Below are 25,034 nucleotides of genomic sequence, written 5' to 3'. Positions count from 1 at the left end.
CACAAGCTCGGATTAGGGAAGGCTGAAGAAGGAAATCAGCCGTGCCCTTTAGTAGGAACTGTGGGATCCTGCCCACTCGTCTCTTACAGGATGCCTAGGAAGCTGTTTTCTCGGATAGCTAGACAACATACAAACAAATCATATTAATGGAGTTTATTACAGTAATTGAATTGACAATACTTAATTTTCGTTTCTACAAAGATGTGTCGCAAGCAAGTGGCGACATACGAATAATCATTGATATTTACGGGCAACGGCCTTGCCGCAGTGGATACACCGGTTCCCGTGAGATCACCGAAGTTAAGCGCTGTCGGGCGTGGTCGGCGCTTGGATGGGTGACCATCCGGACCGCCATGCGCTGTTGCCAATTTTCGGAGTGCACTCAGCCTCGTGATGCCAATTGAGGAGCTACTCGACCAAATAGTAGCGGCTTCGGTCAAGAATACTATCATAACGAACGGGAGAGCGGTGTGCTGACCCCACGCCCCTCCTATCTGCATCCTCCACTGAGGATGACACGGCGGTCGGATGGTCCCGGTAGACCACTAGTGGCCTGAAGACGGAGTGCTTTGATATTTACAATCTCCATGCAAACTAATCACACAAGTTCATAAGTCACTGCTTTCGTTAATGTCACTGCTCTTCTAGTCCTCTCTCCTAGTGCCGGTCTACTAATGCGGCCAAGTTAAGGCGGCGCGACGATCTTATTCTCTTCGTATAGGTGCCGCTCGTGTCGTGGTGCTGGCTGACGTCGTCCCACAGCTCTCTCTGCTGTATCGTTCTTCATCTTCGAGCCGGCGCTCGTCGTTACGCCTGAACAGGAACCAACCCCGCATTTGCGTTAAGCGATTTAGGAAAATCATGGAAAACCTAAATCGGGATGGTCAGATGCGAATTTGAACCGCTGTCCTCTCGAATGCGAGTCCAGTGTGCTAACCACTGCGCTACCCCGCTCGGTTATTGAGTGTAAATATGCAAAATATGTCAGAAGGTTGACACGTTTGTTTCCAAGATTAGAAATAATACGAAGAGCTAAAATAGCTTTGGGAAAGTGGTATGGACCAAAACAAGCAAAAATTGTCTAGTAAATATAGGGTCTGAAATCCATACCTTAAGAGCTATGAGCAATTGCTTAGATGATGTGTGTTTCACAGTAGAGAAGATGCACAAGTGCTCATAGCTCTTAAGGTATGCATTTTAGAGCCCGTGTTTACTGGATATTTTTTCTTATTGTGGGCCATATACTACCTGTCAGAATATGGAAAGCAAAGAGCTTGCTGCAGAAAAGATTTGTTTCACATTATCGAAGATGAAGACGTGCCCATAGCTCTTCAGGTATGCATTTTGGGGGCCATGTTAACTAGGCCTTTTTTCTTCTACTACTGTGTACTTTCAACTGTATGCGTTTACACAATTAATTATGATACACCCTGTATCGGGAATAGGAGTGGAGCGAAAACTGAACCCTTTGGGACTCCTTTTATAATTTCTCTCTGGTCACTAAAATTGTCTACTTTTTCAACATTGTTTGAATTATTCAGCACAACGCTTTGCATTCTGTTTGTTGATTATGATTCAAATCATTTGTGTAGTATGATTCAAACCAGTTGTGTGTAAAGTTATCAGTTCAATAAAACTTGAGTTTTTCTGAGAGAGTACTGTGATCTACACAATCAAATACCTTGTAAACACTACAAAAACAACCAGCTGGTTATATTGTATTATTTAAGACTTTTAATATTTGGTGGGTAAATGTGTAAATAGAATTCTCATTCGCGCAACCCCTCTGAAATATAAACCATGATATGCTAAGTAAATTGCATCTACTTAAGTATGAGACTACTCTTGAGTACATTACTGTTTCGAATACTTTGGAAAAAGATGTCAGTAAGGAAACTGGATGATAATTGTTTAAGTCTTTCTTGTCACATATCTTATGAAGAGGTTTAACAGTCGCATACGTTACCCTGTCTAGGAAAGTTCCCTGTGCCAGTGATGCGTTAATATACCACTAAGAACATTATTTACTAAGATGGAACAACTTTCCTGTATTCTGTTTGAAATTCCGTCAACACCACGTAAACTTGTTTTTTAGAATGTTTAAAATTCAGCTACTTTCAGGGAAGGATGTTGGTACTACATCTAGTTACCTGACTTTTGTGGAATGACGTTTTTGATATATCCTCTGGCTTCTCCAAACGAACCATTTTCCAGTATTTTGCTGCTAGATGTGGAAAGTTGTTCTAAAAAGTACTTTCTGCAACTTGTGAACTGTCCGTCACAAAATTGTCATTTTGTTTAAGTGTTATGTTATCTTGTACATAGACTGGCTGTTCTGTCTTTCGTTTGACAGTATCCAATATAGTTTTAATGTTATTATATGCTTCCTGGTGACGGCGCCTCTCCAAACACACTCGTGTGCATGGTGCAGAATACGGCGATAATTCCTTGTGGTCAGATATGGTCGACCAAGACTTTGACGACGAGTACGCCTGCTCTCACATTACTACGAGTATGCAGTGCAACGTCGGGCACTGTCACATGTCCCACAAATCTGGAAATTACATGATTCGACCAGCTGACCGAATGATTTATAATGAGGCCATTTTCAAATTCTGGCAGTGTTGATAACGCTATCTCACTCTAGTACACAGCTTCTCCATCTCCTTCACACTTGCATTAACATCAGTCCGTGTCTTCTGGGCGCTTCACTTTTTCTTGTCAGGCAGGCAGCAAACACAGAATATTATTACAAAAAAAAAAGACACTCTACAGATTCACATTGATGCCATATTTACTACAAGGAAGTTTCGTACTTATATTACTGACAGCCTTAATATTCTTTTTGGGCTTATCGCTTTTATATACTACTAGGGCATGCTGAAAAGTAATACCTCAGAATTTCTTGTATGAGAAATCGTATAGCTTTTTAACTAAAACAAACGGTTTCAACATTCTACATCTCTATTCTTCTGTCTACACATTTGTAGCCCTCTGCTGCTAGAGGGATCCGAATTGTTGCGTGTAACATGCCAGCGTTTAACGTAACTATGTTGGTGCGTGAGAAACAGCGAACAACACACATACTTCTACAATCTAAACTCAAGGTACGAGGGCGTGTTGAAACGTGATTCCTCCGAATTGTATATGTGAAAACTCTTAAAGCTCTTTAAATATAACAAACGTGTTTAACATTCTACATATTTATTCTTCGTGTCTCTATATTTATTTCTTAGCATAGTCACCCTGGTGACGAACACATTTCTCCCGAGATACCGTCTGTATGGGATGTTTAACTTTGTTGATGAGGACAGAACCTCACCTCTGCTGACACTACTTCAACACTGTCAATGTGAATTCCTCGAATGTGTTTTTTAAGTTTCGGAAACAGATGAAAATAGGATGTGGCCAAATGGGGTCTGTATGGAGGATGATCTACGACAATGGATCCAAGGCGTAGATTGTTGCAGATTTTGCAGCGCTCGTGTATGATCTGACATTGTCATGCTGAAGCAGTGAGCGATCCATGTGTGTACGCACTCTTCGAATCCGGAACTCGATTACAGTACGCTGTTCCTCACGCACCGACATAGTTACCGTACACACTGTCATGTTACACGTTACGATTTGGAGCCCTATAGGGGCAGAGGGTAGCACCTCGCTAAAGCGAAGTGGGAAAGTCAACCGAGTAATATGCTTGATATGTAACACCTCAACCGATACTGAGAACGGAATAAAAAATTCGGAGACATTACTTTTCAGCACGCCCTCGTATATATCTGTAACTCCACGAAAAACAAGTAAAATGAATTTCCCTTTGTAATTGTGCAATACATCACATTAGAGAGTATTGAAAGTGTGCTTTTAACTTTTGCACCAGGAACTGTTTCTTGAATTTGCAAATATCAGTATTATCAGTAAGCATCTACAATCGAAATATTTGCGGAAGATACTGCCATGCGGCTATGTCCAGTTCGTACATTCGGCTCTCACGTTTAGAATTATATTTGGGGAGGTGGGATGAGTTAAGTGATGAGTGCAAGGAAACGCTTTCGGGTTAGAACCTGAACTGACAGAACGCGGCATGTGTTTCACGATGCAGTGTCAGGGAGGCAGGAAATTGTTTCGCTCTTCAGAATAGTAATTGTGCAGACGTAAGTTCCAAAGCCTTGAATGGGATTTCCCAGCGGCACATAGTTCGCAAGCACAGCTCTCTGAATGCCGAACGGCCTGTATAAGTAGACGGATGGAGTGGCTGTGACGAAGAGTGCGTGACCGTATCACTGAGCGGCACCGGCGAGCCACACACGTTCTCTGTCCACACTGTTTTGCGCCCGTCTCTCCTCACTCACCCGCATTCAAAGGTGAGAAAGAAAATTATGGTTTAACGTCCCGTCTATGACAAGGTCATTAGAGACCGGAGCACATGTTCGGAAGGACGGGGAGGGAAATCGGTCCTGTTCTTTTCAAAGGCATTTGCCTTTAGCATCTTAGGGAACCTTAAAGGTGAGTGGCTAGGAGGGGATTTGAACAAAGAGGACGAACTTAATTCTTCTGCGTTTCATGTGCGCCTTCCTCAGAAAAACGTGACGGAGTTCGTTAAGAATATTTTTTCACTGAATGAATCTCACAAAAAGAGCAAACAGACTCAAAGTTGATACAAGAAAGAATACATATTTATCTGCTGAATTTCGTCGGATTGATAATATCATGTAGAGCGTCATCTGTCTCATCTTTGAGTCAAAAACCGGCGTAGAATGAAGCCTGGTACTCTGCCAAATCCACTGATGTGGAACCTTTTCGTCTCGATAGCCGCCTTTGTTACATGAGTGTTGCAGGTGGAGAAATTTTGCGCAAATAGATCTTTCTATCATATATAAAATAGGCTCTAGGCGTTCTTACCTCGATATGTAGCTGGCCAAATCGTGTTCTATAATTGGTCAGAATATTCTTCAAACTGGTCACCAAAGACTTTGGCCTATTGTGTAGTGTAGCTGAAATTTTTGGAAATATTTTTGGTGGTAAACATTAAGTCCATGAAGCGATGCACATGATTATCAGGCAGCTGGACATACTGAATGGAATTCAGAGGACATAAATATAGGCCTCAATCTACGCGATTAAACCGTGATTCATAACATTAAAGTCACACTGCACATGTTGAAATGAAGCTACGTTTAAATCATCAATGCGCCCGTTGTACTTTTCTCATTTAATGCGGATGTTAAGTGTACATGCCATCTTGTAAGCTCTTCGTTTTGAAATTTACATGTATGACTTTTTATTTACACTCATGTTCACAAAAATATAGAACATATTGAACGACTAGAGATAGGACTTTCATATTCACAGGAGATGTACATTAGTATGTTCTGCAGAAATGATAAGCATTTCAGTCACCTCAGTTCAGCATGTGTCCTGCTGCCTAATAGGCACAGAGTCCGCCATGGGCCCTGATAACTAGTTCCATGCGTGATGGCATGGACGCGTATAAGGCGCGAACGGCACCGTGTGGTATAGTCAGTCATCCATGCTGAATTCACCTGTTTCCAAAATTCATCTGTAGTGGTTGGCATTGGGTCACAGCACTGCACCTGTCGTTTCACCATACTCCACACATTTTCGATAGGCGACAAGTCTGGTGATCTGGCGAGCCAGGGCAAAAGGCTGACATCCTATGACACCAAGAAGGCACGTGTTCGTTCAGCAACATGTGGTCGTGCATTGTCTTGTTGAAAAATGGCATCTGTGGTGTTGTGCAGAAAGGGTATGTCCACGGGTTGCAGGATGTCATTCACTTAGGCCACATTGGCCACAGTGCCCTGGACAGGCACCAACTGTGATTTGTGGTTGTACCCGATAGCACTCCACACCATAAGGCCTTGAGCTGGCGCTGTATCTCTTGTGCGAATGCAGTCACTGTGATGCCGCTCCGCCCGTCTGCGGCGAACCAAAATGCGGCCATCATTATCATACAAACAGATCTTGGATTCGTCCGAAAACACTATCTGATGCCATTACTGTCTCCAGTGACGTCGTTCCGTACACCATTGCCGTCTACCATGTTTCTGTACATTCGTCAAAGGTAGGCGGAGAAGTGGACGACGTGCACGTAAACTAGGCCGTAATAAACGGCGACGGACTGTCACCTGTGATAGCGTACGATGAGTTACACTGTTCCACTGTTGCGCCAAAGCCGAGTAGGTCTGCAATGCTATTCGAATGAGGTGTCGATCTTCTCGGCGGCTTGTCTGGGTGGTACGACCTGATCCATCTCGTCATGTTCTACGACCTTCCTTGTACTATTCGGCACGCACCCATTGAATTGCCAAAACACTCCGTACAACAATTTTGTGGATGGATGCATCACATTCTCTGATACCAATAACGCGCCCTCTTCCAAACTCACTGATTTGACGGTACCGTTCGCGAATACGTTTGCGAGTCATCCTGCACGTCTGCTGAAGTCAGACTGATCCATTACCTTCAGTTTATAGCGACAACGAGAGCGCTAGGCATATTTTACCGTTAGGTGGAGTTGCGCCGCAGTATCGATGTTGACCCTGAACCGACTGACCGACATGGTTCAAATGTAACCATTTCTGCAGAACATACTAATGTACATGTCCCGTGAATATCAACGTCCTATCTCTAGTCGTTCAAGGTGTTCTGTTTTTTCTGAACATGATTGTGGTTGTTTGGCAATTGAACTTTTAAGGGAGACGGGTTACAACAGATTATTACGCCCAACACAGATGTGCCTGTAATTAATGGTCATCGACTTGGTACTTACACATGATTAGAATCTATTATAAATGCCAACACGATGCATATAAACTTAGTTTATTGGTTTGCAATAACTAATGTTCCTAACTATGCCTTTCATACCCACACGTTTGTAAGCCACGTTAACATTTGGTCACTGCGGAGAAGTTACCATTTAAAAGATCCTCATTCTTTCATCGATACTAGTTTCAGCTATTACTACAGTCTCCTATAGCTAGTTAAATCACGTAATTTCCTATCAATAACTTCAGTTCTACTCACACTAGACAGGCTAACACTCGCTTCTGTTAACTCTTAGTATATGATTATTGATTAACAACCACTCGACTCCTTTGTGCAATTCTTTCTGCCAACGACATCTCTATCTTTTACTGCCACCGAGCCCTATCTTAAGGATCTAATCTACACTTCTAGCTCCAGACATCTATCTACTCGCATGTGCTCTCTTGACGTACAGGAACAACGCTGGTGCGACTCTACAATGCTCCCGCTCCCCAAAAAAGGCGGGCGACGTACCGGAGGTTCCAGGCTTACAGATTCACTGGCTAGTGCATGCTGAGCACACAATACGAGTTTTTACGGTGTATCGGTTCACTAATCACATAAATGGTGTGCTGTTGAAGGTGTGATTAATAAATACATCTCTTCATATTCAAATTTCACGAAACTGAGAGTCGTGTTAGACAACTTTAACATTTTGATGAGAGACTCTCTTGTTGCTTTGGTCACTGCACTACTGGCATGCTGAAGAGTTCGTTATATTTGTAGATAATGGGTCTGCTAGCTTTTTTCTTGTGCACAAATGGTTCCCCATCACGTTGTTGTTGTGGTCTCCAGTCCAGAGACTGATTTGATGCAGCTCTCCATGCTAATCTATCCTGTGGAAGGTGCTTCGTCTCGAAGTACCTATTGCAACCTACATCCTTCTGAAGCTGCTTAGTGTATTCATCTCTTGGCCTACCTCTACGATTTTTACCCTCCACGCTTCCCACCAATACTGAATTGGTGATCCCTTGATGCCTCAGAACATGTCCTACCAACCGATCCCTTCTTCTAGTCAAGTTGTGTCACAAATTTCTCTTCTCCCCAATTCTATTCGGTACCTCATCTTTAATTACTTGATCTATGCATCTAATCTTCAGCATTTTTCTGTAGCACCACATTCCGAAAGCCTCTATTCTCTTCTTGTCTAAACTATCTATCGTCCATGTTTGGTTTCCATACATGCCTACACTACATACAAATACTTTCAGAAACGACTTCCTGACACTTAAATCTATACTCGATGTTAACAAATTTCTCTTCTTCAGAAACGCTTTCCTTGCCATTGCCAGTCTACATTTTATATCCTCTCTACTTCGACCATCATCAGTTATTTTGCTCCCTAAATAGCAAAACGCATGTACTACTTTAAGTGTCTCATTTCCTAATCTAATTCCCTCAGCATCACCTGATTTACTTCCACTATATTCCATTATCCCTGTTTTGTTTTTGTTGATGTTCATCTTATATCCTCCTTTCAAGACACTGTCCATTCTGTTCAACTGCTCTTCCAGGTCCTTTGCAGCCCCTAACAGAATTACAGTGTCACTGGCAAACCTCAAAGTTTTTATTTCTTCTCCATGGATTTTAATTCCTACTCCAAATTTTTCTTTTGTTTCCTTTATTGCTTGCTCAATATACAGATTGAATAACATCAGGGATAGTCTACAACCCTGTTTCGCTCCCTTTCCAACCGCTCCTTCCCTTTCGTGCCCCTCGACTCTTATAACTGCCATCTGGTTTCTGTACAAATTGTAAATAGCCTTTCGTTCCCTGTATTTGAACCCTGCCACCTTCAGAATTTGAAAGAGAATATTCCAGTGAACATTGTTAAAGGCGTTCTCTAACTCTACTTATGCTAGAAACGTAGGTTTGCCTTTCCTTAATCTATCTTCCAAGATAAGTCGTAGGGTTGGCATTGCCTCACGTGTTCCAGAATTTCTACGGAATCCGAACTGATCCTCCCTAAGGTCGGCTTCTACCAGTTTTTCCATCCGTCTGTACAGAATTCGTGTTAGTATTTTGCAGCTGTGACTTATTATACTGATAGTTCGTTAATTTTCACACCCGTCAACACCTTCTTTCTTTCGGATTGGGATTATTATATTCTTCTTGAAGTCTGAGGGTATTTCGCCTGTCTCATACATCTTGCTCACCAGTTTTGTCAGGGCTGGCTATCAGGAGTTCTAATGGAATGTTGTCTACTCCCGGGGCCTTGTTTCGACTCAGGTCTTTCGATACTCGGTCAAAGTCATCACGCAGTATCATATCTCCAATTTCAACTCCATCTACGTCCTCTTTCATTTCTATAATATTGCCCTCCAGTACATCGCCTTTGTATAGACCCTCTATGTACTCCTTCCACCTTTCTGCTTTCCTCTCTTTGCTTAAAACTGGTTTTCCATCTGAGCTCTTGATGTTCATACAGGTGGTTCTCTTTTCTCCAAAGGTCTCTTTAATTTTCCTGTAGGCAGTATCTATCTTACCCCTAGTGATATATGCCACTACATCCTTACATTTGTCCTCTAGCCATCCCTTCTTAGCCATTTTGCACTTCCTTTCGATCTGATTTTTGAGACGTTTGTATTCCCTTTTGCCTGCTTCATTTACTGCATTTTTATATTTTCTCCTTTCATCAATTAAATTCAATATCTCTTCTGTTAGCCAAGGACTAGTGGTAGCTCTCGTCTTTTTACCTACTTAATCCTCTGCTGCCTTCACTATTTCATCTCTCAAAGCTTCCCATTCTTCTTCTACTGTATTTCTTTCCCTCGTTCTTGTCAATCATCCCCTAGTATTCTCTCTGAAAGTCTCTGCAACCTTTGGTTCTTTCAGTTTATCCAGGTCCCATCTCCTTAAATTCTTAACTTTTTGCAATTTCTTCAGTTTTAGTCTACAGTTCATAATCAATTAACTGTCATCAGAGTCCACATCTGTCCCTGGAAATGTCTTGCAATTTAAAACCTGGTTCCTAAATCTCTGTCTTACCATTATAAAATCTATCTGAAACCTACCAGTATCTCCAGGTCTCTTACACGTATGCAACCTTCTTTCATAATTCTCAAAGCAAGTGTTAGCTATGATTAAGTTATGCTCTGTGCAAAGTTCTACCAGGCGCTTCCTCTTTCATTCCTCGTCCCATTCCATATTCACCTACTAATTTTCCTTCTCTTCCTTTTCCTACTATTGAATTCCAGTCCCCCATGACTATTAAATTTTCGTCTCCCCTCACTATCTAAATGATTTCTTTTATCTCATCATACATTTCTTGAATCTCTTCGTCATTTGCCCATCATATATTGATAAATGTAAGACAATTGTCTGCTTCCGACGGTGCGAGCTTCATAATAAAGTCCTCCGGAGATGCACTGACGGAAAAAATGTAAGCACGACTCCTAATTTCTCTCATTTTGGCGTCGTGGTTATTACACGAGATACATGTGGGAGTTAACAGTACGTTTCTTGATTCACTTTCGAATGTGGGCTCTCGCAGTTTTGTAAGGCTCTCTACGACGCACAGCATCTCTCTTGTAACCTTTCCCAGTGCAGCGTCTTTGTGACCCTCTCACGTTGACTAAGCAAATCCGTGACAAATCGCGCAGCTCCTATTAGAATCCGTTTTCAAACTCAAATGGTTTAAATGGCTCTGAGCACTATGGGACTTAACATCTGAGGTCATCAGTCCCCTAGAACTTAGAACTACTTAAACCTAACTAACCTAAGGACATCACACACATCCGTGCCCGAGGCAGGATTCGAACCTGCGACCGTAGCGGTCGCGCCGTGAATCCGTTTCCTCTCTTCAGTTAATCCAACTGGACAAGGGTCCCAGACTAGCGAACAGTACTCTAGAATTGGCCATATGAACGTCTTCTGAGCCTAATTTACTATTCCTTACGGCTCTTAAAGTACATGTGAGGCTTGCATTTGTTTCTCACGCCTAGATTTAAATTGTCGTTCCCCCTTAAGTTGTTTCAGAGAGATACCCCTAGATACTTGAAGGTTGTAACTGATTAAGCACCGAGCGAGGTGGCACACTGGACTCGTATTCGGGAGGACGACGGTTCAAACCCGCGTCCAGCCATCCTGATTTAGGTGATTTCCCTAAATCGCTTCAGGCAAATGCCGGAGTGTTTCCTTTGAAGGGACACGGCCGACTTCTTTCCCCATCCTCCCCTAATCTGATGGGACCGATGACCTCGCTGTGTGGTCCCCTCCCACAGATCAACCAACCAAGTGATTAAGTGATTGATCGCCGATTGTGTAATCCATTGGCTCCCAACTTATCTCGCATCATTCATTACCCATGAACAAGATAAGATTTCAGCCGATACCCCCAGAAAAGTAGAGCACCTAACAAAATTTCAGACCGAGCAAAAATCAACACATACCCCTTTTTAAAATGACAAAATATAAATAATGTTTAGTTAATCCACTAATAAACACACTCGTATTAATTTGCAGCTGTTTTATTATGGTGTGCTGAAACGCAACGTGTAAGAGTTTTTTAAGTGAAAACTGTCAAAGCTTGTTAAATGAAACAAGCGTTATCAACATTCTGCATCTTTATTCTTGATTTCTACATATTTGCAGCCCTCTGCCGCTAGAGGGCTCCGGATTGTAGTTTGTAACATTGTGGTGTGTAACATAACTATGTCAGAGTGTGAGAAGCAGCGTGCTGTAATCGAGTTTCGAATTCGAAGCGTTCGTTCACACATGGAGCACCTTCTCCTTCAGCATGAAATTGCCAGACCAAACACGAGTTCTGCAACAATCCGACGGCTTGGGTTCATCGTCATCGATCATTCTCCTTACAGCCCCTACTTCGCTCCATCCGATCTTCATCTGTTTCCAAAACTTAAGGAACACCTTCAACGACATCACTTTCATAGTGATGTAGCAGTGCAAGCAGAGGTGAGGTTGTGGCTCCATCAACACAGTCAAACATTCTACAGTGACAGTATCAAAAAACTGGTCTCTCATCGGGAGAAGTGCATTCATCACCAGGGTGACTATACTGAGAAATAAATATGTAAACATAAAGAATAAATGTAGAATGTTAATAACGTTTGTTTTATTTAAAAAGCCTTAAGATTTTTTACATAAAAATGCAGAGTCATTGCTTTTCAGCACGCCCTCGTAAATGAAGAAATGATGAGTCAATGTGGTTCTCTCTATTTATAACATTTTTTTATATTCAGTTTGTTCTGGGGTAATGCAAATGGTTAAACATGCTCCAAGTTAATTCAGGTCCTCATATTTCTTTTGTTGCTGCCATAGTTTAAAATGCGATTTTAGACATGTCGGTCGTGGCGAATGTACTGAGTATTATTAAATTATGCTTGTTATGGAGCGAAGTAGGGGCTGTAAGGAGAATGATCGATGAGGATGAACCCTAGCCGTCGGATTGTTGCAGAATTCGTGTTTGGCCTGGCAATTTCATGCTGAAGGAGAAGGTGCTCCATGTGTGAAGGAACGCTTCGAATTCGAAACTCGATTACAGCACGCTGCTTCTCACACTCTGACATAGTTATGTTACACACCACCATGTTACAAACTACAATCCGGAGCCCTCTAGCGGCAGAACCTATCTTCCAATATGTTGTCTTCATGGTATTGAAGATACGGTATTTTGCTCTAATTTTAATATCGGAAAGGATTTCTTCAGCCACTGGAAATGGTCTTAGAACCCAGGCATTTACTTGTCAGTTTTCCAAATCAGGGAAATACGCTGCCTGACAATAAAGTGCAGAATTTAGAATACATGGTCGGGTGTCAATTGAATTTCGTACATGTGCACATAATCGGCGGATATGTAAATGATTAAGAGTTGCAATTTCCCGTGAGAGGTGTAGGACTACCACCAGTTTGCCTAAGTGTTTTTTTGTGTATAGTGTTGTTACCAGATTTGATAGAGTATATGAGGGGAGTGAACAGTGAGGGATGTTGAGTGATCACTGTGAAGGACACAGAGATGCTGCATACTCGGTTTGAACAGGGCCTCATTTTGGGTCTCCATTCGGCCAGCTTATCGAATCGTGCAATATCTTGGTATGTTGGCCATTCAGATGTGACAGTGGCCAAGTGTTGGACTGCATAGGAACATGAGGACAGGCATATTAGGTCGACTACGTCTGACCACCACAAGGGAGCATCGCCATATTGTACAGTAAGCACATTGTAACCGCTTCACATGTGCGTTTGCCACCCAAGCACAAGTAATGAATTACCTGCAACATTCTGTGTCATCATGTACCATTCGTTGGAGACTAGCAGCATCCAGAGTAGGGAATTTCGTACAATACACAGGCTATCGTTAGCGCCATAACACAGATGGCTGCGTGGAATGATTTCGTGACCAGGAAGCATGGGTTGCTGATGACGGGCGCCGCATTGTCTTCAACGATGAATCACAGTTCTGCGCTACCAGGAGCTGATCATCTGCAGCTGTATCTGTATTTCAAAACAAGCTTCTAACGAAGTCATCTCTCTGTTCACAACAGTGTCATAGACATTATCTGCTAGGTCATTTACAAACTGCTCAAAAAAAATTGTACACCATCCTCATAACTCGCGTAGCTCGTGTATTTCTATATCTGAAAACTCTTTATGGAATCTCTTATAACTCTAGGAAGTTGCCATTACAGCCACCTGTATAATGAAGGTGTAAACCTCCATTCTCAGTGCAGTTCAGCAGAGCACACTCTGTCTGTATTCGTGCACGCGGCCGTACGGCTTGTGTGTGTTGTTCAGTCTCAACATGCCTCGAATGATCATTTCAATTGTAGACAGAGCGCACAAGAAGAGTTATCAACATGGGAAGTTACCCACCGAATTGCCCCCTGCGGGTCTGGGGGTTACAATAGGCCCGAGGTATTCCTGCCTGTCGTAAGAGGCGACTAAAAGGAGTCTCACACGTTTCGGCCTTTATGTAATGGCCCCCTGTAGGGTTTGATCTCCATTCTTCTAAATTTACCTGAAGAGCGACCCAATTGGAGAAGGGCGCCTTACATAGTGCATCATGTCCATCATGCACTGAGACCCATCGCATCCTTCGTCGACGTGGATCTGCTCTTCCGCTTATTCTCCAGCCGTTGGGCGAGATCACCATCCTGGCTGCGTTTTCCTCCCTTCACTGTGCAGTACTGTTTTCTGCGCTGTCGATGATACTGGACTTGTTTACTTGTTTGCACTTGATTTCCAGCACGGTAGCCGGTCCGTTGTGGTGGGGCCGCCATGTAGCCCCCTGACCACACAGAGATCGCTCTGCTGATGCCTGCGCCGTGCGAGCTAACATCCCATAGATGTTTGGGCTCACATGCGGTTCCCCTTCATCGAAATGTCTTGGCTCAAACTCGTCTAAGGGTTGAGCCGCATGTGTCACATTATACACCCTAAATTAGACACTTGTGACCACATATAATAACAGTAATAATAATATCGTGAACTAAATTAACGACCCATAAATTATGTAGACCACTCAGTTGCGATTTGGTTAGAATAATGTTTATTCAAAAAACAAAATAATAGCAACAGTGGTCGTACTTAGAGTTACTGTTACACTCTAGCGCATATATATTTGACACAGTTCAATCATTCACAATCTCATCGCGAAATACAGGTTATCGACGCTAAAAGTTAAGAGTTCACACCAGGCACGCGGCTGCTCACCGCTCAGAGACTAAGTCCCGCGATAGCACACAACGCAAAATTTTCTAAATCGTTTCGCTTCCTAGCTGCCTAAAGACAGACTGTCCGCTTTCGCGTCTCAACCCCAACTTTCCACTTTGTTGTCTCCAGCCGAACTGTCCGCTTTCGCGTCTGCACCAGCAAAGTCCCTCTGCCCGTCCCTGGCCGCGTTTCTCGCACGCCGAACATACTCGCTCAACTGACTAGTGCAGTTCCCTTTCCTGAAGCCGTCCATCTGATCGGCTACAGTTTATTCTACATTATTTTACATTTTAACAAGTTTAAATAATCAAAGCTTGACCACTTTCACGCTCTAAATAAAATAACAATAATATCAATTGTTAAATTCTTTTACATAAAAGCAATACAATTTCCTTCTTAACTTTGAATGTCAGTAGCCTTGCACCATTGTGCTTCTGATAAATAAATAAAGAACAAAAGTAACTATTATACACTAAACTTTACAACAAATATTCTATTACCAAATGATTCAATAAGGTGTCATGCTGTCATCGTTCAATATGTTTTGTGTGGAGGAAATGATGATCTAGTGCTTAACTGAAAATACTGATAATTTGAATTTACTACATCTTTCAAACAAAAGAAGTTACGGAGTTTGTATTTACAACATTTGTCATTTTAATAATGCGCTTCTATATGAAATATCGATCGTTACGATCGACTAAAGCGTTCAGATTTTAGCACTCAGTTCTTTGTTACAAAACTTGTGAATTTCACTTTAACAGTAAATCCTAAACTATTATAGATATGATCAGTATTAAAATTTTATTGGGATCACCATGAAAATTTATGGAGGATGACAGATTAAAATTACTGTGGCTTCGTTCCCTGAGTTACTACAGAATTAAATAGTTTCCATAAATGTTTCCCTTTATGGCCGATCATGGGTCCGCCATATTTAACACTGCTACGTCTCCCTGGCCACAAATGCCTTCTACTGGGTTTCCCTATGACGTAGGTTCCCCTCTGTCTCACTTGCACCCTACAGCGCTTAGGCCTCAAGAGACAATAGACGCCTGTGAGTTTCCCCATTTCATGGTGAATCTGTGCCCTTTCTGGCACACGGTCCTGGACGACAGGGTTCGTTTCACAATTCCTGTTGGCTGACTCTTTCGGCCATATATTTAAATGAGAGCGAAATGCTCATTAACTCACGGCCATTAACTCTCCACGTATCCAAGGAGTAGATGCCCGTCACCCTGGGGCATCAGGACTCCTGATAATGGCCATCCTGCCAGGTGGCCTTTGCTGCAGCTGGGTGACTCCCGTGGGGAGGGCCCCTGGTCGGAGTGGGTGGCATCAGGGTGGATGACACGCCATGAAGCGTAGTACATCATCTCTTGCTGGCGGTCGACCACCAACAGTCTCTAAGCGTTCAAGGGCTCAATTTAATGCACAGAAGTATGACCCCAAATCGTTCCCCTCCCTGGCCACACCATGGGTGGAACGCCAGGCTAAGGGTGGCAGCAAATCTGATTTGCCCTGGTACCTAGTATGTACAAGAGCTGAAGGGGAATCCTGTGTGTCGATGAAGCCTCAGTTTTTTGTAGAACATTTAGAGGACAAGTTATGGGAGGTGGACGGATTGTCCAAAATGCGGTCAGGCCCAGTCTTGATAAAAACAGTCTCCTCTGCCCAGTCATGGCCATTACTCGCTTGTCACATGCTGGGGGATGTTTCTGTTACTATCACGCCCCATAACAACTTAAATATGGTCCAGTGTATTATATTCCACAGGGACCTTCTTTTGCAGTCTGACGACGAGCTGCGCGCCAATTTAGAGCGGCGAGGTGTTCATTTCGTCCAGCGCCTCCATCGGGGTCCAAGGGACAATCAGGTTGCCACCAGTGCATTCATCTTGGCCTTCGAGGCTGACACATTACCCGAGAAGTTCAAGGCGATGGTCTACTGCTGTGATGTATAGCCATATATCCCTCCCCCGATGCGGTGCTTTAAGTGCTGGAAGTTCAGCCATATGTATTCCCGCTGTACACCGTCAGGTGGCTTGCGGAGTATGGATGTAGATGTAGGTAGATGTACTTCCAACGTAACCTGTCGAGATTGTGGACGTCCTTCGCATCCCAATATTCCATGTGCCCCGCCTTGCATCTGTGTAAACTGCAGAGAGCATCATTCACCTTGCTCGCCAGACTGCAGGATTTTACAGAAAGAGAGGAAAATCATGGAATACAAGACCCTGGGGCGACTGCCCTACACTGAGGCTAAGAGGAAATTTGAAATGCTCCATCCCATGTGCATGCCATCATCTTATGCCACCACTGTAGCTACTGTTCCAGCCCCATCCGTTGCGTCAATTCCAGTTGGCTCTCAGAGCCGTAAGACTACACCAGCCCCCTTAATGGTGGGGGGCACTTCCCTACCTCCTGTTGTTCCTGCATCACACACTTTGGCAGCAACACCCTCCCCCCCCCCCCCAACCATCAGGAACATCAGTCCTTACTTCTCAGCTGGAGAAGCGTAAATCATCTTTAGCTCCTCTCGTTAGGAAGGGGTCCGTTACGTCATTCCCTTCCCAGGTTCCTACCAGTGGCAAAGCGGACTCCTGCCAGTGGCTGAAGCAGCCACACGTAGCTGGTTGTAGGGCTTCACAGTCCTCCTCAGTCCCTGAGACTGATTCAGTGGAGCGCTCCCAGTCAGAAAAACCAACAGAGCAGTGAGAGAAACCCAAAAGGAAGAAGATCCCCAAGAAACAAGACATTGCAGTGGCATCAATACCACCGCTACCTACAAGCTCTGCATCTGAGGATGAGGTGGAGATTCCGGTGTCCCCTGACCTAGATGTCGCTGGACCCTCAGACACAATAGACGTTGATAGAACGGATACTCAGTCGGTGGCAGCAGGTGGCTGTGCAGTGTAAACTGCCTCCTTGAGCACTTCATGCCTTCCCAGCCTCACGATAACGTCATCCTCCAGTGGAATTGCCGCGGTTTTTTCCACCACCTGGCTGAGCTATGGCAACTGTTAAGCTTTAGACCTGCTTTCTGCATTGCCATCCAGGAAACGTGGTTCCCAGCAATGTGGACCCCTGCCCTCTGCGGTTATAAGAGATATTGCAAGAACCGTAGTGAATATAATAGAGTGTCAGGTGGATTTTGCGTCTATGTCCTGAAATCGGTATGCAGAGAACCTGTGCCACTTCAAACTCCTCTTGAAGCAGTGGCTGTCAGGATAAGGACGACGCAGGAAATAACTGTCTGCAACGTACATCTTCCACCAGATGGTGCTGTACCCCTGATAGTATTGGCTGCACGGATTCGTCAACACCCTAAACCTTTCCTACTTTTGGGAGATTTTAACGCCCATAACTCCTTACTGGCCGCAGTAGAGATGTCGAAGAAAATTTACTGTCTCAGCTTGACCTCTGCCTCTTGAATAATGGGGCCCCCACACATTTGAGTATGGCTCATGGTACTTACTCGGCCATTGATTTATCACTTTGCAGCCCAGGACTTCTCCCATCTGTCCACTGGAGAGCCCACGATGACTTGTGTGGTAGTGACCAATTTCCCATCTTCCTGTCCCCCCCCCCCCCCCCAGCGTCATGCTCACGGATGCCTACCCAGATGGGCTTTAAACAAGACAGACTGGGAAGCTTTCACCTCTGCTGTCACAGAAGAATCTCCCCCACAGGATACCATCGATGTGGTGGTTGAGAGGGTCACTAGATCCATTCTTTCTGCAGCGGAAAACACGATCCCTTTTTCTCAGAGTTCCCCCAGCGAACGACAGCGCCTTGGTGGTCGCCGGAAATTGCTGAGGCCATTAAAGAGCGTAGGCGGGCTCTACAGCGACATAAGCGGCACCCTTCTCTGGCGCACCTAATAGCTTTTAAACAGCTCTGTGCCTGCGTTCGCCAGCTTATTAAAAGACGGAAATAGGAGTGTCGGGAGAGGTATGTCTCGACCATTGGGTGCCATACGTCACCTTCTCAAGTCTGGACGAAGATCAGACGCGTTTTTGGGTACCAGACCCCTACAGTTGTCCCTGGCGTTAACATACATAGCGTGTTATCTACCGACTGAAACGCGATTGCCAAGCACTTTGCTGAGCACTATGCTCGAGCCTCTGCATCGGAGAACTACTCCCCCCCCCCCCCCCCCCCAGCCTTTCGCACGCTCAAATGATGGATGGAAGGGAAAGTCCTCTCGTTCACTACACGCCACAGTGAACCCTATAACGCCCCATTTACAGAGTGGGAGTTCCTTAGTGCCCTTGCACATTGCCCCGGCACAGCTCCTGGGCCGGATTGGATCCACAGTCATATGATTAAACACCTCTAGCGACACTACAAGCGACATCTCCTTGTCATCTTCAACCGGATCTGGTGCTATGGCGTCTTTCCATCGCAGTGGCGGGAGAGTACCATCATTCCTGTGCTCATACCCAGTAAAAACCCGCTTGATATTGATAGCTATTGGCCCATCAGCCTCAGCAACGTTCTTTGTAAGCAGCTAGAATGTATGGTGTGTCGGTGGTTGGTTTGGATCCTGGAGTCATGTGGCCTACTGGCTCCATGCCAGGATGGTTTCCTCCAGTGTGGCTCTGCCATTGATAATCTTGTGTCCCTTGAGTCTGCCATTCGAACCACCTTTTCCAAGTGCCAACGCCTGGTTGCCGTCTTTTCTGATTTACAGATAGCGTATGACATCATATCCTTGCCACTTCATATGAGTGGGGTCTCCGGTTTCGGCTCCCGATTTTTATCCAAAACTTCCTGTCGCTTCGTGCTTTCTGTGTCCAAGTTGGTGCCTCCCATAGCTCCCCCATCGCCAGGAGAATGGAGTCCCGCAGGACTCTTTATTGAGTGTCTCTCTGTTTTTATTGGCCATAAACGTTCTAGCAGCAGCTGTAGGGCCGTCGATCTCACCTTCTCTTCTTGCAGACGACTTCTGCATTCCGTACTGCTCTTCCAGTACTGGTGTTGCTGAGCGGCGCCTACAGGGAGCCATTCATAAGGCGCAGTCATGGGCTCTAGCCCACAGCTTCCAGTTTTCAGCTGCAAAGTCGTGTGTCATGCACTTCTGTCGGCGTCGTACCGTTCATCCAGAACCAGAACTTTACCTTAATGACGATCCATTCACGGTAGTGGAGACATATCGATTCTTAGGACTGGTTTTCGACGCTCGATTGACTTGGCTTCCTCATCTTCGTCAGCTTAAACGGAAATGCTGGCAGCTCCTCTATGCCCTCCGCTGCCTGAGCAACACCAACTGGGGGCAGATCGCTGTACGCTGCTGCAGCTCTACAGAGCCCTTTTTCAATCCCACCTTGAATATGGGAGTGTGGTTTATGGTTCTACGGCGCCCTCGGCGTTGCATTTACTCGAACCAGTACACCACTGCGGCGTTCGACTAGCGACAGGAGCTTTTAGGACGAATCCGGTGAATAGCGTACTGATGGAGGCTGGAGTTCCTCCATTGCAGACCAGACGTGCGCAACTGCTCGCTAGTTATGTTGCGCACATTCGTAGTTCTCTTGAGCATCCGAATTACCGTCTCCTACTCCCAACCACAGCGGCTCAACTCCCGCATCGGCGGCCCAGGTCATTGCTGTCAGGGTCCCTCCGATCCATAATCCGTAGCTAGCGGTCAACCACTGCAGTAGTTGCCCTTGGGCGGTCTGAGCGAGCCATGTCTCTGTATCTCCTTTATATCCGTACAACATTGCTTTGGTTCACTCCGAGACGCCTGGACATTTCCTTTGTTGAGAGCCCTTCCTCGCATAAAGTAACTTTGCGGACGCAATCGAACCGTGGTATTGACCGTCTAGGCATGGTTGACCTACAGACAACACAAGCCGTTTACCTCCTTCGCGGTGGAATGACTGGAAATGATCGGCTATCGGACCCCCTCCGTCTAATAAGCGCTGCTCATGCATGATTGTTTACATCTCTGGGCGGGTTTAGTTCAAAAATGGTTCAAATGGCTCTGAGCACTATGGGACTCAACTGCTGTGGTTATCAGTCCCCTAGAACTTAGAACTACTTAAACCTAACTAACCTAAGGACATCACACACATCCATGCCCGAGGCAGGATTCGAACCTGCGACCGTAGAAGTCCCACGGTTCCGGACTGCACGCCTAGAGCCCCGAGACCACCGCGGCCGGCGGGCGGGTTTAGTGACATCTCTGAACAGTCAAAGGGACTGTGTCTGTGATACAATATCCACAGTCAACGTCTATCTTCAGAAGTTCTGGGAACCGGGGTGATGGAAAACTTTTTTTTTTTTATGTGTGTATGTCGATGGAGAATGCATAGAACACTTGCCATACTCATACCACCTGCTCATGCGATTGCGTGGGAGCAAACGTGCGGATCAGCTGCAACAGCAGCAAGAACATTAATTAGTGCCGCGCGGTCTAGGGCGCCTTGTCACTGTCCGCGCGGCTCCTCCCGTCTGAGGTTCGAGTCCTCCCTCGGGCATGGGTGTGTGTCTTGTCCTTAGCGTAAGTTAGTTTAACTTAGGGGGAGCAAGGAAGGTGCCTCCACGTGTGCATTTTACTTACATGCTACATAGAAGAAAGTAAAATGCCGGCGCTTCCCGGAAACGTTGCCCAATCGGACAACGGCCAAACCTTCCACCACCGGAAACCAATGCAATCAAAAGCCAAAAACAAAAACAGGTCCTCTTCAGGGCCAACCCTGACGATCGTCAGCCTGAACGTCGAGGGAATCACCAAGAATAAAGAGGATGTAATATCGCAACTATGCCAATCAGAAAAGTGGGACATACTGTGCCTGCAGGAAACGCCTAGATATGAAACAGCAAACAGACCCAATATCAAAGGAATGCGCTTGGCAGTAGAAGCACCTCACAGAAGGTATGGGAGCGCAATATTTACCAGACCTGAGATGCTGCTCTCTTCCACGAGTAAGACAACCACCAACAACATTGAAGTGTTAGCCATAGAGAGTGGATCATTTACAATATGCTCCGTATATTAAACCCCCCCCCCCCCCCCCCGGCCAGAACTTACACATTTCAACGCCAGAAAGCGTCAACAACCAAAGGACACACTTCGTTGTGGGCGACTTTAACAGCCACAGCACCAACTGGGGCTACGACGAGACAGACGCCAATGGTCAGCTGCTAGAACAATGGGCTGAGGAAAATAACCTCTCACTTCTCCACGACCCCAAGCTCCCCTGCTCCTTTAACAGCAAAATTTGGAAGCGAGGTTACAATCACGATATTTGCTTCATCAGCCGGAGCATCTACGGCACCTGTTGCAAAAGAGTATATGATGCAATCCCAAAGACACAACATCGACCTATTGGAATCCAAGTCTACTGAACAATCAAAACAACCAAAACACCTTTCCGTAGGAGATTCAACTTTAAAAAGGCTAGGTGCTCAGAATCTTCCCAAGCGCTGGATGAGGAATTAGCCAGTCTGACCCCAACACCAAATAATTATCTTATCTTTGTTGAGACTTTGCGAAAGGTATCTAGACTCTATATTCCTAGGGGCTGCAGACAACACTATATCCCAGGGCTCTCAAATGCCTCAAAGGACATCCTGGAGAAGTATCAAGTATTGTTCGCGGAAGACCCATTCAGCGACGAAATCATCACCTGCGGCACAGCTTTAATGTCAGCCCTCAGCGAGGCACGCGAGAAGAAGTGGATAGCAACCCTAGAAAGAATGGATATGTCCCACAGTAGCAAAATAGCCTGGAACCTGATTAAGAAAATGGATGGTGACCCAAGGCTAAGCAAGGCCCCGGCCAACGTAACTCCAAACCAGGCGGCCAACCAACTCCTTCTAAACGGCAAGTTCAACTCCAAACGTCAGAAAACTAAAATCACACGCCTACTGCCAACGGAAAACACCAACTTACAGAAACCATTTACCATGAGAGAGTTGAACAATGGCATAAATACCATGAAGAATGGGAAAGCCGCTGGGTTTGATGATATTTGCGTGGAACAGATTAAAAACTTCGGCCTTGGCGCCAGGTACTGGATACTTGGACTTTTTAATGTGTGCCGTGAAACCTTTCAAATCCCGAAACTGTGGAGGAAGTCAAAAGTGGTGGCTCTCCTTAAACCCGGGAAGGACCCAGAGTCTCCGAAGAGCTATCAACCCATAACCCTTCTCTGCCACCTGTTTAAGCTCTATGAAAGATTGATCCTCAACAGAATAGAGAAGATCGTTGACTCGAAGCTAATTCCACACCAGGCAGGTTTTAGACCTGGAAAGTCCTGTACCAGTCAAATTCTGGCATTGATGGAACATATCGAGGATGGGTTTGGGAATAAACTAATCACCGGGCTGGCATTAGTCGACCTAAGTTCCGCCTATGATACAGTAGATCACCAGACACGACGATCGTAAAATCAATAAAAGACTGATAAAATTGCTCGCAAGAACTTCTGTGCAGATATGTTAAATTGATTACGTGAGGATGAACATTTCTTGGACAAAATCATCTTTTTCTGACGAGTCGACTTTTCATTTAAGTGGCAAGGTTAACACGCATAACTGTAGGATTTGGGGCAGTGAAAATCCACATCAAATATTTCAACATGTTCGTGATAGCCCTAAACTGAACGTTTTTTGTGCATTGAGCAAGAACAAAGTGTACGACCCCTTTTTTCCATGAGAGAACCATCAATGGGATAGTGTACCTGCATATGTTAAAACAATTTTTGATACCACAGATCGATGAGGGTGACCAAGAACGAAATGTTTATTTCACGCAAGATGGCGCACCATCCCCCTACCTGGGTGACATCCGGGATTTTTTCAGTTATCGCTTTCCAGGTCAATGGATTGGCTGTGATGCGCCAATCGCATGGCCCCTACGTTCCCCAGACCTGAAACCACTCGATTTTTTTTTAATCTGGATTCATCAAGGATATCGTGTTTGTACCTCCTGTGCCGGCTTCTCTACCTGAACTTTGAGCAAGAATTTACGCCGCCACTGAGCAAGTTACACCTGCAATGCTACAGCAAGTTTGGGAAGAAATTGACTTCCAATGGAATGTGTGTAGAATGACCAAAAGTAGCCACATACAACGTCTTTAGGTTAAGATAAAAAAGACTTAATGTGTTTCCCTACAAAATAACACTAAACCCAGCTCTGTACCTTCTTTCAATAAACTCATATGAATTTTAAAGTTGTTAAGCCCTTTTTGAAACACCCTGTAAAGGCAATATGTCACAAAAAATAAACAAATTGTTAAGGGATACGAAAATACAACTAGAATTTCGCACCAATAATTTACAAACAAAGGAAAGTAAATACGTGAATTGGGTTAATAAAGTAGTACATAAAAGAGCTTAGTTCTTAGATGATTTATGGGCATCAGTCCATCAAGATGTATGTATAATATATGGCTCTGAGCACTATGGGACTTAACATCTATGGTCATCAGTCCCCTAGAACTTAGAACTACTTAAACCTAACTAACCTAAGGACAGCACACAACACCCAGTCATCACGAGGCAGAGAATATGTATAATATAAGATAAATTCTTATAGCACTATTGTATTGACAGGGGAACGATCTATATTTTTATACCTGTCAAAAAATAATACGAAATTTCACTACTATTGTTTTATAGAAAGTAAATACGAGACCTATATGAACAACATAGTACATAAAGAAATTACGTTCCTAGATGTTTTATGGACATCACTCTGTCTAGACTTAAGTATAATACAAGATAAAATCTTATAGTACTCTTACATAGACGTAGAATAAAACATACATAATTTAATGTCAACAGAAACACTTGAAAGTGGCCCATATGCTGAAACAAGTTTTTTTGTGAACCTATGCAATGAAGAAGAAATAAGCAATTTGCAGCTAATTTTGTCAAAAGTATGAAGAAGACGTAATATTATGACTTTATGCAAGCTGTGGGCCCATCAGAGAATAAATTATTATAATATCACCTATTCCAAAGCTGCGGGGTCCTGACAGGTGGGAGTATAACCAAGCTAACAGTTTAATATGTCACTGTTACAAAATTCCTACATAAGTTATTTACAGAAGAATGGAGAAACTAATGGAAGTCGACGTCGGAGAAGATTAGTGTGGGAATCCGGAGAAATGTAGGAACACGCGAGGCAATGCTGACTGTACGACTTACCTCAAAAGATACACTACTGGCCATTAAAATTGCTACGCCAAGAATATGACGTGCTACAGACGCGAAATTTAACCGACAGGAAGAAGATGCTGTGATATGCAAATAATTAGCTTTTCAGAGCATTCACACAAGGTTGGCGCCGGTGGCGACGCCTACAACGTGCTGACATGAGGAAAGTTTCCAAGCGATTTCTCATACACAAACAGCAGTTGACCGGCGTTGCCTGGTGAAACGTTGTTGTGATGCCTTGTGTAAGGAGGAGAAATGCGTACCATCACGTTTCCGACGTCGATAAAGGTCGGATTGTAACCTATCGCGATTGCGGTTTATCGTATCGTGACATTGCTGCTCGCGTTGGTTGAGATCCAATGA

At 44.4% G+C, this 25,034-nt stretch overlaps 1 pseudogene; it reads left to right on the top strand.

The window, feature by feature from the left end:
* The first annotated feature begins 249 nt into the window (after positions 1-249).
* LOC126250337 (5S ribosomal RNA) lies at positions 250-367 on the top strand (annotated as a pseudogene).
* The last annotated feature ends 24,667 nt before the right edge of the window (positions 368-25,034 follow it).

Source organism: Schistocerca nitens, chromosome 3 (assembly GCF_023898315.1).
Source record: "Schistocerca nitens isolate TAMUIC-IGC-003100 chromosome 3, iqSchNite1.1, whole genome shotgun sequence".
Classification (NCBI taxonomy): domain Eukaryota; kingdom Metazoa; phylum Arthropoda; class Insecta; order Orthoptera; family Acrididae; genus Schistocerca; species Schistocerca nitens.
The sequence above is the reverse complement of the archived record's forward strand: the minus strand, read 5'-3'. Positions and strand labels throughout refer to the sequence as shown.